Raw genomic sequence first — 9,591 nt, forward strand, 5'->3', positions numbered from 1 at the left:
AGCCAACAATGGCCTGGGACATCTCAGCAGATCCAGGATCAGCAACATGGAGACTGAGAGCCAAACAGAAACAGAGGTGTGTGCCAACCAATCAGCAGCAGCCCAAGCTGGTTAACTTCCTGGTGTCTGTGTGGCACACGGTGATGGTCAGATGTTACATGCAGGCCGCAGAGAGAAGAGAAAAAAGCTTACAGCACCTGGTATTCCCAAGCGGTCTCCCATCCAAGTACTAACCAGGCCCGACCCTGCTTGGCTTCCGAGATCGGACGAGATCGGGCGTGTTCAGGGCGGTGTGGCCGTAAGCCACAGTCCCTGTGACAAATATATGTTATATAGGTGCTGGAACCATACGTTTCCCCTATTTTTACCAGAGAGCTGGCTTGAGAGGCTGCTGTTGAGCCTGCACGTTGACTTCCCTGATGTGATTGTTCTCTGCAGCTGAAAATGGGACTCTCAGATAACTTAGTGTCTGTCAAGCTCCTCTGTTCCCTGTGTGTAGTTTTGTGTCCGTTGTCATATAGAGAAACCAGGGAAGCTCAATCCCACAACATGCTCATAAACTGCGTCTTCTCTAAACAGTATAGTTCTATTTTACAAGTCGGAATACAATAACAGATTCTGTTTCAGAATCTATAAAGAGCTGGTTTGTGATCCCATTGCTGGCTTACGGCCACACCACCCTGAACACGTCTGATCTCGTCAGATCTCAGAAGCCAAGCAGAGTCGGGCCTGGTTAGTACTTGGATGGGAGACCGCCTGGGAATACCAGGTGCTGTAAGCCTTTTGGCTTCTCCAGGCGCATGCAGTTTGGCTACGTCAAATGCAAAACTAGTCCCTGTTTGACTTTTTGGAACTTGTCCTTTCTGAGGACAAAGTTAAATGTATGAGGATCAAAGCCAACAATGGCCTGGGACATCTCAGCAGATCCAGGATCAGCAACATGGAGACTGAGAGCCAAACAGAAACAGAGGTGTGTGCCAACCAATCAGCAGCAGCCCAAGCTGGTTAACTTCCTGGTGTCTGTGTGGCACACGGTGATGGTCAGATGTTACATGCAGGCCGCAGAGAGAAGAGAAAAAAGCTTACAGCACCTGGTATTCCCAAGCGGTCTCCCATCCAAGTACTAACCAGGCCCGACCCTGCTTGGCTTCCGAGATCGGACGAGATCGGGCGTGTTCAGGGCGGTGTGGCCGTAAGCCACAGTCCCTGTGACAAATATATGTTATATAGTTGCTGGAACCATACGTTTCCCCTATTTTTACCAGAGAGCTGGCTTGAGAGGCCGCTGTTGAGCCTGCACGTTGACTTCCCTGATGTGATTGTTCTCTGCAGCTGAAAATGGGACTCTCAGATAACTGTCTGTCAAGCTCCTCTGTTCCCTGTGTGTAGTTTTGTGTCCGTTGTCATATAGAGAAACCAGGGAAGCTCAATCCCACAACATGCTCATAAACTGCGTCTTCTCTAAACAGTATAGTTCTATTTTACAAGTCGGAATACAATAACAGATTCTGTTTCAGAATCTATAAAGAGCTGGTTTGTGATCCCATTGCTGGCTTACGGCCACACCACCCTGAACACGCCTGATCTCGTCAGATCTCAGAAGCCAAGCAGAGTCGGGCCTGGTTAGTACTTGGATGGGAGACCGCCTGGGAATACCAGGTGCTGTAAGCCTTTTGGCTTCTCCAGGCGCATGCAGTTTGGCTACGTCAAATGCAAAACTAGTCCCTGTTTGACTTTTTGGAACTTGTCCTTTCTGAGGACAAAGTTAAATGTATGAGGATCAAAGCCAACAATGGCCTGGGACATCTCAGCAGATCCAGGATCAGCAACATGGAGACTGAGAGCCAAACAGAAACAGAGGTGTGTGCCAACCAATCAGCAGCAGCCCAAGCTGGTTAACTTCCTGGTGTCTGTGTGGCACACGGTGATGGTCAGATGTTACATGCAGGCCGCAGAGAGAAGAGAAAAAAGCTTACAGCACCTGGTATTCCCAAGCGGTCTCCCATCCAAGTACTAACCAGGCCCGACCCTGCTTGGCTTCCGAGATCGGACGAGATCGGGCGTGTTCAGGGCGGTGTGGCCGTAAGCCACAGTCCCTGTGACAAATATATGTTATATAGTTGCTGGAACCATACGTTTCCCCTATTTTTACCAGAGAGCTGGCTTGAGAGGCCGCTGTTGAGCCTGCACGTTGACTTCCCTGATGTGATTGTTCTCTGCAGCTGAAAATGGGACTCTCAGATAACTGTCTGTCAAGCTCCTCTGTTCCCTGTGTGTAGTTTTGTGTCCGTTGTCATATAGAGAAACCAGGGAAGCTCAATCCCACGACATGCTCATAAACTGCGTCTTCTCTAAACAGTATAGTTCTATTTTACAAGTCGGAATACAATAACAGATTCTGTTTCAGAATCTATAAAGAGCTGGTTTGTGATCCCATTGCTGGCTTACGGCCACACCACCCTGAACACGCCTGATCTCGTCAGATCTCAGAAGCCAAGCAGAGTCGGGCCTGGTTAGTACTTGGATGGGAGACCGCCTGGGAATACCAGGTGCTATAAGCCTTTTGGCTTCTCCAGGCGCATGCAGTTTGGCTACGTCAAATGCAAAACTAGTCCCTGTTTGACTTTTTGGAACTTGTCCTTTCTGAGGACAAAGTTAAATGTATGAGGATCAAAGCCAACAATGGCCTGGGACATCTCAGCAGATCCAGGATCAGCAACATGGAGACTGAGAGCCAAACAGAAACAGAGGTGTGTGCCAACCAATCAGCAGCAGCCCAAGCTGGTTAACTTCCTGGTGTCTGTGTGGCACACGGTGATGGTCAGATGTTACATGCAGGCCGCAGAGAGAAGAGAAAAAAGCTTACAGCACCTGGTATTCCCAAGCGGTCTCCCATCCAAGTACTAACCAGGCCCGACCCTGCTTGGCTTCCGAGATCGGGCGTGTTCAGGGCGGTGTGGCCGTAAGCCACAGTCCCTGTGACAAATATATGTTATATAGGTGCTGGAACCATACGTTTCCCCTATTTTTACCAGAGAGCTGGCTTGAGAGGCCGCTGTTGAGCCTGCACGTTGACTTCCCTGATGTGATTGTTCTCTGCAGCTGAAAATGGGACTCTCAGATAACTGTCTGTCAAGCTCCTCTGTTCCCTGTGTGTAGTTTTGTGTCCGTTGTCATATAGAGAAACCAGGGAAGCTCAATCCCACGACATGCTCATAAACTGCGTCTTCTCTAAACAGTATAGTTCTATTTTACAAGTCGGAATACAATAACAGATTCTGTTTCAGAATCTATAAAGAGCTGTTTTGTGATCCCATTGCTGGCTTACGGCCACACCACCCTGAACACGCCTGATCTCGTCAGATCTCAGAAGCCAAGCAGAGTCGGGCCTGGTTAGTACTTGGATGGGACACTGCCTTTGGAATACCAGGTGCTGTAAGCCTTTTGGCTTCTCCAGGCGCATGCAGTTTGGCTACGTCAAATGCAAAACTAGTCCCTGTTTGACTTTTTGGAACTTGTCCTTTCTGAGGACAAAGTTAAATGTATGAGGATCAAAGCCAACAATGGCCTGGGACATCTCAGCAGATCCAGGATCAGCAACATGGAGACTGAGAGCCAAACAGAAACAGAGGTGTGTGCCAACCAATCAGCAGCAGCCCAAGCTGGTTAACTTCCTGGTGTCTGTGTGGCACACGGTGATGGTCAGATGTTACATGCAGGCCGCAGAGAGAAGAGAAAAAAGCTTACAGCACCTGGTATTCCCAAGCGGTCTCCCATCCAAGTACTAACCAGGCCCGACCCCGCTTGGCTTCCGAGATCGGACGAGATCGGGCGTGTTCAGGGCGGTGTGGCCGTAAGCCACAGTCCCTGTGACAAATATATGTTATATAGGTGCTGGAACCATACGTTTCCCCTATTTTTACCAGAGAGCTGGCTTGAGAGGCCGCTGTTGAGCCTGCACGTTGACTTCCCTGATGTGATTGTTCTCTGCAGCTGAAAATGGGACTCTCAGATAACTTAGTGTCTGTCAAAAGCCTCTGTTCCCTGTGTGTAGTTTTGTGTCCGTTGTCATATAGAGAAACCAGGGAAGCTCAATCCCACGACATGCTCATAAACTGCGTCTTCTCTAAACAGTATAGTTCTATTTTACAAGTCGGAATACAATAACAGATTCTGTTTCAGAATCTATAAAGAGCTGTTTTGTGATCCCATTGCTGGCTTACGGCCACACCACCCTGAACACGCCTGATCTCGTCAGATCTCAGAAGCCAATCAGAGTCGGGCCTGGTTAGTACTTGGATGGGAGACCGCCTTTGGAATACCAGGTGCTGTAAGCCTTTTGGCTTCTCCAGGCGCATGCAGTTTGGCTACGTCAAATGCAAAACTAGTCCCTGTTTGACTTTTTGGAACTTGTCCTTTCTGAGGACAAAGTTAAATGTATGAGGATCAAAGCCAACAATGGCCTGGGACATCTCAGCAGATCCAGGATCAGCAACATGGAGACTGAGAGCCAAACAGAAACAGAGGTGTGTGCCAACCAATCAGCAGCAGCCCAAGCTGGTTAACTTCCTGGTGTCTGTGTGGCACACGGTGATGGTCAGATGTTACATGCAGGCCGCAGAGAGAAGAGAAAAAAGCTTACAGCACCTGGTATTCCCAAGCGGTCTCCCATCCAAGTACTAACCAGGCCCGACCCTGCTTGGCTTCCGAGATCGGACGAGATCGGGCGTGTTCAGGGCGGTGTGGCCGTAAGCCACAGTCCCTGTGACAAATATATGTTATATAGGTGCTGGAACCATACGTTTCCCCTATTTTTACCAGAGAGCTGGCTTGAGAGGCTGCTGTTGAGCCTGCACGTTGACTTCCCTGATGTGATTGTTCTCTGCAGCTGAAAATGGGACTCTCAGATAACTTAGTGTCTGTCAAAAGCCTCTGTTCCCTGTGTGTAGTTTTGTGTCCGTTGTCATATAGAGAAACCAGGGAAGCTCAATCCCACGACATGCTCATAAACTGCGTCTTCTCTAAACAGTATAGTTCTATTTTACAAGTCGGAATACAATAACAGATTCTGTTTCAGAATCTATAAAGAGCTGGTTTGTGATCCCATTGCTGGCTTACGGCCACACCACCCTGAACACGCCTGATCTCGTCAGTTCTCAGAAGCCAAGCAGAGTCGGGCCTGGTTAGTACTTGGATGGGAGACCGCCTGGGAATACCAGGTGCTGTAAGCCTTTTGGCTTCTCCAGGCGCATGCAGTTTGGCTACGTCAAATGCAAAACTAGTCCCTGTTTGACTTTTTGGAACTTGTCCTTTCTGAGGACAAAGTTAAATGTATGAGGATCAAAGCCAACAATGGCCTGGGACATCTCAGCAGATCCAGGATCAGCAACATGGAGACTGAGAGCCAAACAGAAACAGAGGTGTGTGCCAACCAATCAGCAGCAGCCCAAGCTGGTTAACTTCCTGGTGTCTGTGTGGCACACGGTGATGGTCAGATGTTACATGCAGGCCGCAGAGAGAAGAGAAAAAAGCTTACAGCACCTGGTATTCCCAAGCGGTCTCCCATCCAAGTACTAACCTGGCCCGACCCCGCTTGGCTTCCGAGATCGGACGAGATCGGGCGTGTTCAGGGCGGTGTGGCCGTAAGCCACAGTCCCTGTGACAAATATATGTTATATAGGTGCTGGAACCATACGTTTCCCCTATTTTTACCAGAGAGCTGGCTTGAGAGGCTGCTGTTGAGCCTGCACGTTGACTTCCCTGATGTGATTGTTCTCTGCAGCTGAAAATGGGACTCTCAGATAACTTAGTGTCTGTCAAGCTCCTCTGTTCCCTGTGTGTAGTTTTGTGTCCGTTGTCATATAGAGAAACCAGGGAAGCTCAATCCCACGACATGCTTATAAACTGCGTCTTCTCTAAACAGTATAGTTCTATTTTACAAGTCGGAATACAATAACAGATTCTGTTTCAGAATCTATAAAGAGCTGTTTTTTGATCCCATTGCTGGCTTACGGCCACACCACCCTGAACACGCCTGATCTCGTCAGATCTCAGAAGCCAAGCAGAGTCGGGCCTGGTTAGTACTTGGATGGGAGACCGCCTGGGAATACCAGGTGCTGTAAGCCTTTTGGCTTCTCCAGGCGCATGCAGTTTGGCTACGTCAAATGCAAAACTAGTCCCTGTTTGACTTTTTGGAACTTGTCCTTTCTGAGGACAAAGTTAAATGTATGAGGATCAAAGCCAACAATGGCCTGGGACATCTCAGCAGATCCAGGATCAGCAACATGGAGACTGAGAGCCAAACAGAAACAGAGGTGTGTGCCAACCAATCAGCAGCAGCCCAAGCTGGTTAACTTCCTGGTGTCTGTGTGGCACACGGTGATGGTCAGATGTTACATGCAGGCCGCAGAGAGAAGAGAAAAAAGCTTACAGCACCTGGTATTCCCAAGCGGTCTCCCATCCAAGTACTAACCAGGCCCGACCCCGCTTGGCTTCCGAGATCGGACGAGATCGGGCGTGTTCAGGGCGGTGTGGCCGTAAGCCACAGTCCCTGTGACAAATATATGTTATATTGGTGCTGGAACCATACGTTTCCCCTATTTTTACCAGAGAGCTGGCTTGAGAGGCCGCTGTTGAGCCTGCACGTTGACTTCCCTGATGTGATTGTTCTCTGCAGCTGAAAATGGGACTCTCAGATAACTTAGTGTCTGTGAAAAGCCTCTGTTCCCTGTGTGTAGTTTTGTGTCCGTTGTCATATAGAGAAACCAGGGAAGCTCAATCCCACGACATGCTCATAAACTGCGTCTTCTCTAAACAGTATAGTTCTATTTTACAAGTCGGAATACAATAACAGATTCTGTTTCAGAATCTATAAAGAGCTGGTTTGTGATCCCATTGCTGGCTTACGGCCACACCACCCTGAACACGCCTGATCTCGTCAGTTCTCAGAAGCCAAGCAGAGTCGGGCCTGGTTAGTACTTGGATGGGAGACCGCCTGGGAATACCAGGTGCTGTAAGCCTCTTGGCTTCTCCAGGCGCATGCAGTTTGGCTACGTCAAATGCAAAACTAGTCCCTGTTTGACTTTTTGGAACTTGTCCTTTCTGAGGACAAAGTTAAATGTATGAGGATCAAAGCCAACAATGGCCTGGGACATCTCAGCAGATCCAGGATCAGCAACATGGAGACTGAGAGCCAAACAGAAACAGAGGTGTGTGCCAACCAATCAGCAGCAGCCCAAGCTGGTTAACTTCCTGGTGTCTGTGTGGCACACGGTGATGGTCAGATGTTACATGCAGGCCGCAGAGAGAAGAGAAAAAAGCTTACAGCACCTGGTATTCCCAAGCGGTCTCCCATCCAAGTACTAACCAGGCCCGACCCTGCTTGGCTTCCGAGATCGGACGAGATCGGGCGTGTTCAGGGCGGTGTGGCCGTAAGCCACAGTCCCTGTGACAAATATATGTTATATAGGTGCTGGAACCATACGTTTCCCCTATTTTTACCAGAGAGCTGGCTTGAGAGGCTGCTGTTGAGCCTGCACGTTGACTTCCCTGATGTGATTGTTCTCTGCAGCTGAAAATGGGACTCTCAGATAACTTAGTGTCTGTCAAGCTCCTCTGTTCCCTGTGTGTAGTTTTGTGTCCGTTGTCATGTAGAGAAACCAGGGAAGCTCAATCCCACAACATGCTCATAAACTGCGTCTTCTCTAAACAGTATAGTTCTATTTTACAAGTCGGAATACAATAACAGATTCTGTTTCAGAATCTATAAAGAGCTGGTTTGTGATCCCATTGCTGGCTTACGGCCACACCACCCTGAACACGCCTGATCTCGTCAGTTCTCAGAAGCCAAGCAGAGTCGGGCCTGGTTAGTACTTGGATGGGAGACCGCCTGGGAATACCAGGTGCTGTAAGCCTTTTGGCTTCTCCAGGCGCATGCAGTTTGGCTACGTCAAATGCAAAACTAGTCCCTGTTTGACTTTTTGGAACTTGTCCTTTCTGAGGACAAAGTTAAATGTATGAGGATCAAAGCCAACAATGGCCTGGGACATCTCAGCAGATCCAGGATCAGCAACATGGAGACTGAGAGCCAAACAGAAACAGAGGTGTCTGCCAACCAATCAGCAGCAGCCCAAACTGGTTAACTTCCTGGTGTCTGTGTGGCACACGGTGATGGTCAGATGTTACATGCAGGCCGCAGAGAGAAGAGAAAAAAGCTTACAGCACCTGGTATTCCCAAGCGGTCTCCCATCCAAGTACTAACCAGGCCCGACCCTGCTTGGCTTCCGAGATCGGACGAGATCGGGCGTGTTCAGGGCGGTGTGGCCGTAAGCCACAGTCCCTGTGACAAATATATGTTATATAGGTGCTGGAACCATACGTTTCCCCTATTTTTACCAGAGAGCTGGCTTGAGAGGCCGCTGTTGAGCCTGCACGTTGACTTCCCTGATGTGATTGTTCTCTGCAGCTGAAAATGGGACTCTCAGATAACTTAGTGTCTGTCAAAAGCCTCTGTTCCCTGTGTGTAGTTTTGTGTCCGTTGTCATATAGAGAAACCAGGGAAGCTCAATCCCACGACATGCTCATAAACTGCGTCTTCTCTAAACAGTATAGTTCTATTTTACAAGTCGGAATACAATAACAGATTCTGTTTCAGAATCTATAAAGAGCTGGTTTGTGATCCCATTGCTGGCTTATGGCCACACCACCCTGAACACGCCTGATCTCGTCAGTTCTCAGAAGCCAAGCAGAGTCGGGCCTGGTTAGTACTTGGATGGGAGACCGCCTGGGAATACCAGGTGCTGTAAGCCTTTTGGCTTCTCCAGGCGCATGCAGTTTGGCTACGTCAAATGCAAAACTAGTCCCTGTTTGACTTTTTGGAACTTGTCCTTTCTGAGGACAAAGTTAAATGTATGAGGATCAAAGCCAACAATGGCTTGGGACATCTCAGCAGATCCAGGATCAGCAACATGGAGACTGAGAGCCAAACAGAAACAGAGGTGTCTGCCAACCAATCAGCAGCAGCCCAAGCTGGTTAACTTCCTGGTGTCTGTGTGGCACACGGTGATGGTCAGATGTTACATGCAGGCCGCAGAGAGAAGAGAAAAAAGCTTACAGCACCTGGTATTCCCAAGCGGTCTCCCATCCAAGTACTAACCAGGCCCGACCCCGCTTGGCTTCCGAGATCGGACGAGATTGGGCGTGTTCAGGGCGGTGTGGCCGTAAGCCACAGTCCCTGTGACAAATATATGTTATATAGGTGCTGGAACCATACGTTTCCCCTATTTTTACCAGAGAGCTGGCTTGAGAGGCCGCTGTTGAGCCTGCACGTTGAATTCCCTGATGTGATTGTTCTCTGCAGCTGAAAATGGGACTCTCAGATAACTTAGTGTCTGTCAAAATCCTCTGTTCCCTGTGTGTAGTTTTGTGTCCGTTGTCATATAGAGAAACCAGGGAAGCTCAATCCCACGACATGCTCATAAACTGCGTCTTCTCTAAACAGTATAGTTCTATTTTACAAGTCGGAATACAATAACAGATTCTGTTTCAGAATCTATAAAGAGCTGGTTTGTGATCCAATTGCTGTCTTACGGC

General features: G+C 48.8%; 19 non-coding genes and 3 pseudogenes across 19 annotated transcripts in view; 11 read left to right on the top strand and 11 right to left on the bottom strand.

Moving 5' to 3' along the window:
* Window positions 1–185: 185 nt before the first annotated feature.
* On the bottom strand, window positions 186–304 carry LOC142393776 (5S ribosomal RNA). Its single transcript, XR_012772187.1, has one exon. It is a non-coding gene; the product is annotated as a 5S ribosomal RNA (ribosomal RNA).
* A 358-nt stretch (window positions 305–662) lies between these two features.
* Window positions 663–781, top strand: LOC142393249 (5S ribosomal RNA). The gene has a single exon (XR_012771862.1). It is a non-coding gene; the product is annotated as a 5S ribosomal RNA (ribosomal RNA).
* Window positions 782–1,079: 298 nt separating this feature from the next.
* Window positions 1,080–1,198, bottom strand: LOC142393777 (5S ribosomal RNA). The gene has a single exon (XR_012772188.1). It is a non-coding gene; the product is annotated as a 5S ribosomal RNA (ribosomal RNA).
* A 354-nt stretch (window positions 1,199–1,552) lies between these two features.
* Window positions 1,553–1,671, top strand: LOC142392649 (5S ribosomal RNA). Its single transcript, XR_012771290.1, has one exon. It is a non-coding gene; the product is annotated as a 5S ribosomal RNA (ribosomal RNA).
* Window positions 1,672–1,969: 298 nt separating this feature from the next.
* Window positions 1,970–2,088, bottom strand: LOC142393778 (5S ribosomal RNA). Its single transcript, XR_012772189.1, has one exon. It is a non-coding gene; the product is annotated as a 5S ribosomal RNA (ribosomal RNA).
* Window positions 2,089–2,442: 354 nt separating this feature from the next.
* Window positions 2,443–2,561, top strand: LOC142393307 (5S ribosomal RNA). Its single transcript, XR_012771918.1, has one exon. It is a non-coding gene; the product is annotated as a 5S ribosomal RNA (ribosomal RNA).
* Window positions 2,562–2,859: 298 nt separating this feature from the next.
* LOC142393603 (5S ribosomal RNA) lies at window positions 2,860–2,968 on the bottom strand (annotated as a pseudogene).
* Window positions 2,969–3,322: 354 nt separating this feature from the next.
* Window positions 3,323–3,442, top strand: LOC142393621 (5S ribosomal RNA; annotated as a pseudogene).
* Window positions 3,443–3,740: 298 nt separating this feature from the next.
* Window positions 3,741–3,859, bottom strand: LOC142392144 (5S ribosomal RNA). Its single transcript, XR_012770811.1, has one exon. It is a non-coding gene; the product is annotated as a 5S ribosomal RNA (ribosomal RNA).
* Window positions 3,860–4,217: 358 nt separating this feature from the next.
* Window positions 4,218–4,337, top strand: LOC142393557 (5S ribosomal RNA; annotated as a pseudogene).
* Window positions 4,338–4,635: 298 nt separating this feature from the next.
* On the bottom strand, window positions 4,636–4,754 carry LOC142393781 (5S ribosomal RNA). The gene has a single exon (XR_012772191.1). It is a non-coding gene; the product is annotated as a 5S ribosomal RNA (ribosomal RNA).
* Window positions 4,755–5,112: 358 nt separating this feature from the next.
* LOC142393286 (5S ribosomal RNA) lies at window positions 5,113–5,231 on the top strand. The gene has a single exon (XR_012771898.1). It is a non-coding gene; the product is annotated as a 5S ribosomal RNA (ribosomal RNA).
* A 298-nt stretch (window positions 5,232–5,529) lies between these two features.
* LOC142392105 (5S ribosomal RNA) lies at window positions 5,530–5,648 on the bottom strand. The gene has a single exon (XR_012770774.1). It is a non-coding gene; the product is annotated as a 5S ribosomal RNA (ribosomal RNA).
* Window positions 5,649–6,006: 358 nt separating this feature from the next.
* Window positions 6,007–6,125, top strand: LOC142392650 (5S ribosomal RNA). Its single transcript, XR_012771291.1, has one exon. It is a non-coding gene; the product is annotated as a 5S ribosomal RNA (ribosomal RNA).
* Window positions 6,126–6,423: 298 nt separating this feature from the next.
* Window positions 6,424–6,542, bottom strand: LOC142392145 (5S ribosomal RNA). Its single transcript, XR_012770812.1, has one exon. It is a non-coding gene; the product is annotated as a 5S ribosomal RNA (ribosomal RNA).
* Window positions 6,543–6,900: 358 nt separating this feature from the next.
* LOC142393287 (5S ribosomal RNA) lies at window positions 6,901–7,019 on the top strand. The gene has a single exon (XR_012771899.1). It is a non-coding gene; the product is annotated as a 5S ribosomal RNA (ribosomal RNA).
* A 298-nt stretch (window positions 7,020–7,317) lies between these two features.
* LOC142393782 (5S ribosomal RNA) lies at window positions 7,318–7,436 on the bottom strand. The gene has a single exon (XR_012772192.1). It is a non-coding gene; the product is annotated as a 5S ribosomal RNA (ribosomal RNA).
* A 358-nt stretch (window positions 7,437–7,794) lies between these two features.
* Window positions 7,795–7,913, top strand: LOC142393288 (5S ribosomal RNA). Its single transcript, XR_012771900.1, has one exon. It is a non-coding gene; the product is annotated as a 5S ribosomal RNA (ribosomal RNA).
* Window positions 7,914–8,211: 298 nt separating this feature from the next.
* On the bottom strand, window positions 8,212–8,330 carry LOC142393783 (5S ribosomal RNA). Its single transcript, XR_012772193.1, has one exon. It is a non-coding gene; the product is annotated as a 5S ribosomal RNA (ribosomal RNA).
* A 358-nt stretch (window positions 8,331–8,688) lies between these two features.
* On the top strand, window positions 8,689–8,807 carry LOC142393427 (5S ribosomal RNA). The gene has a single exon (XR_012772032.1). It is a non-coding gene; the product is annotated as a 5S ribosomal RNA (ribosomal RNA).
* A 298-nt stretch (window positions 8,808–9,105) lies between these two features.
* LOC142393233 (5S ribosomal RNA) lies at window positions 9,106–9,224 on the bottom strand. The gene has a single exon (XR_012771847.1). It is a non-coding gene; the product is annotated as a 5S ribosomal RNA (ribosomal RNA).
* Window positions 9,225–9,582: 358 nt separating this feature from the next.
* The window catches only part of LOC142393533 (5S ribosomal RNA), a 119-nt gene continuing 110 nt past the window's right edge, over window positions 9,583–9,591 (top strand). The window contains exon 1 of the ribosomal RNA XR_012772131.1: window positions 9,583–9,591. This exon is cut by the window's right edge and continues 110 nt beyond it. This is a non-coding gene — a ribosomal RNA (5S ribosomal RNA).

The sequence above is a fragment of the Odontesthes bonariensis genome, chromosome 11 (genome assembly GCF_027942865.1).
Source record: "Odontesthes bonariensis isolate fOdoBon6 chromosome 11, fOdoBon6.hap1, whole genome shotgun sequence".
Classification (NCBI taxonomy): Eukaryota; Metazoa; Chordata; class Actinopteri; order Atheriniformes; family Atherinopsidae; genus Odontesthes; species Odontesthes bonariensis.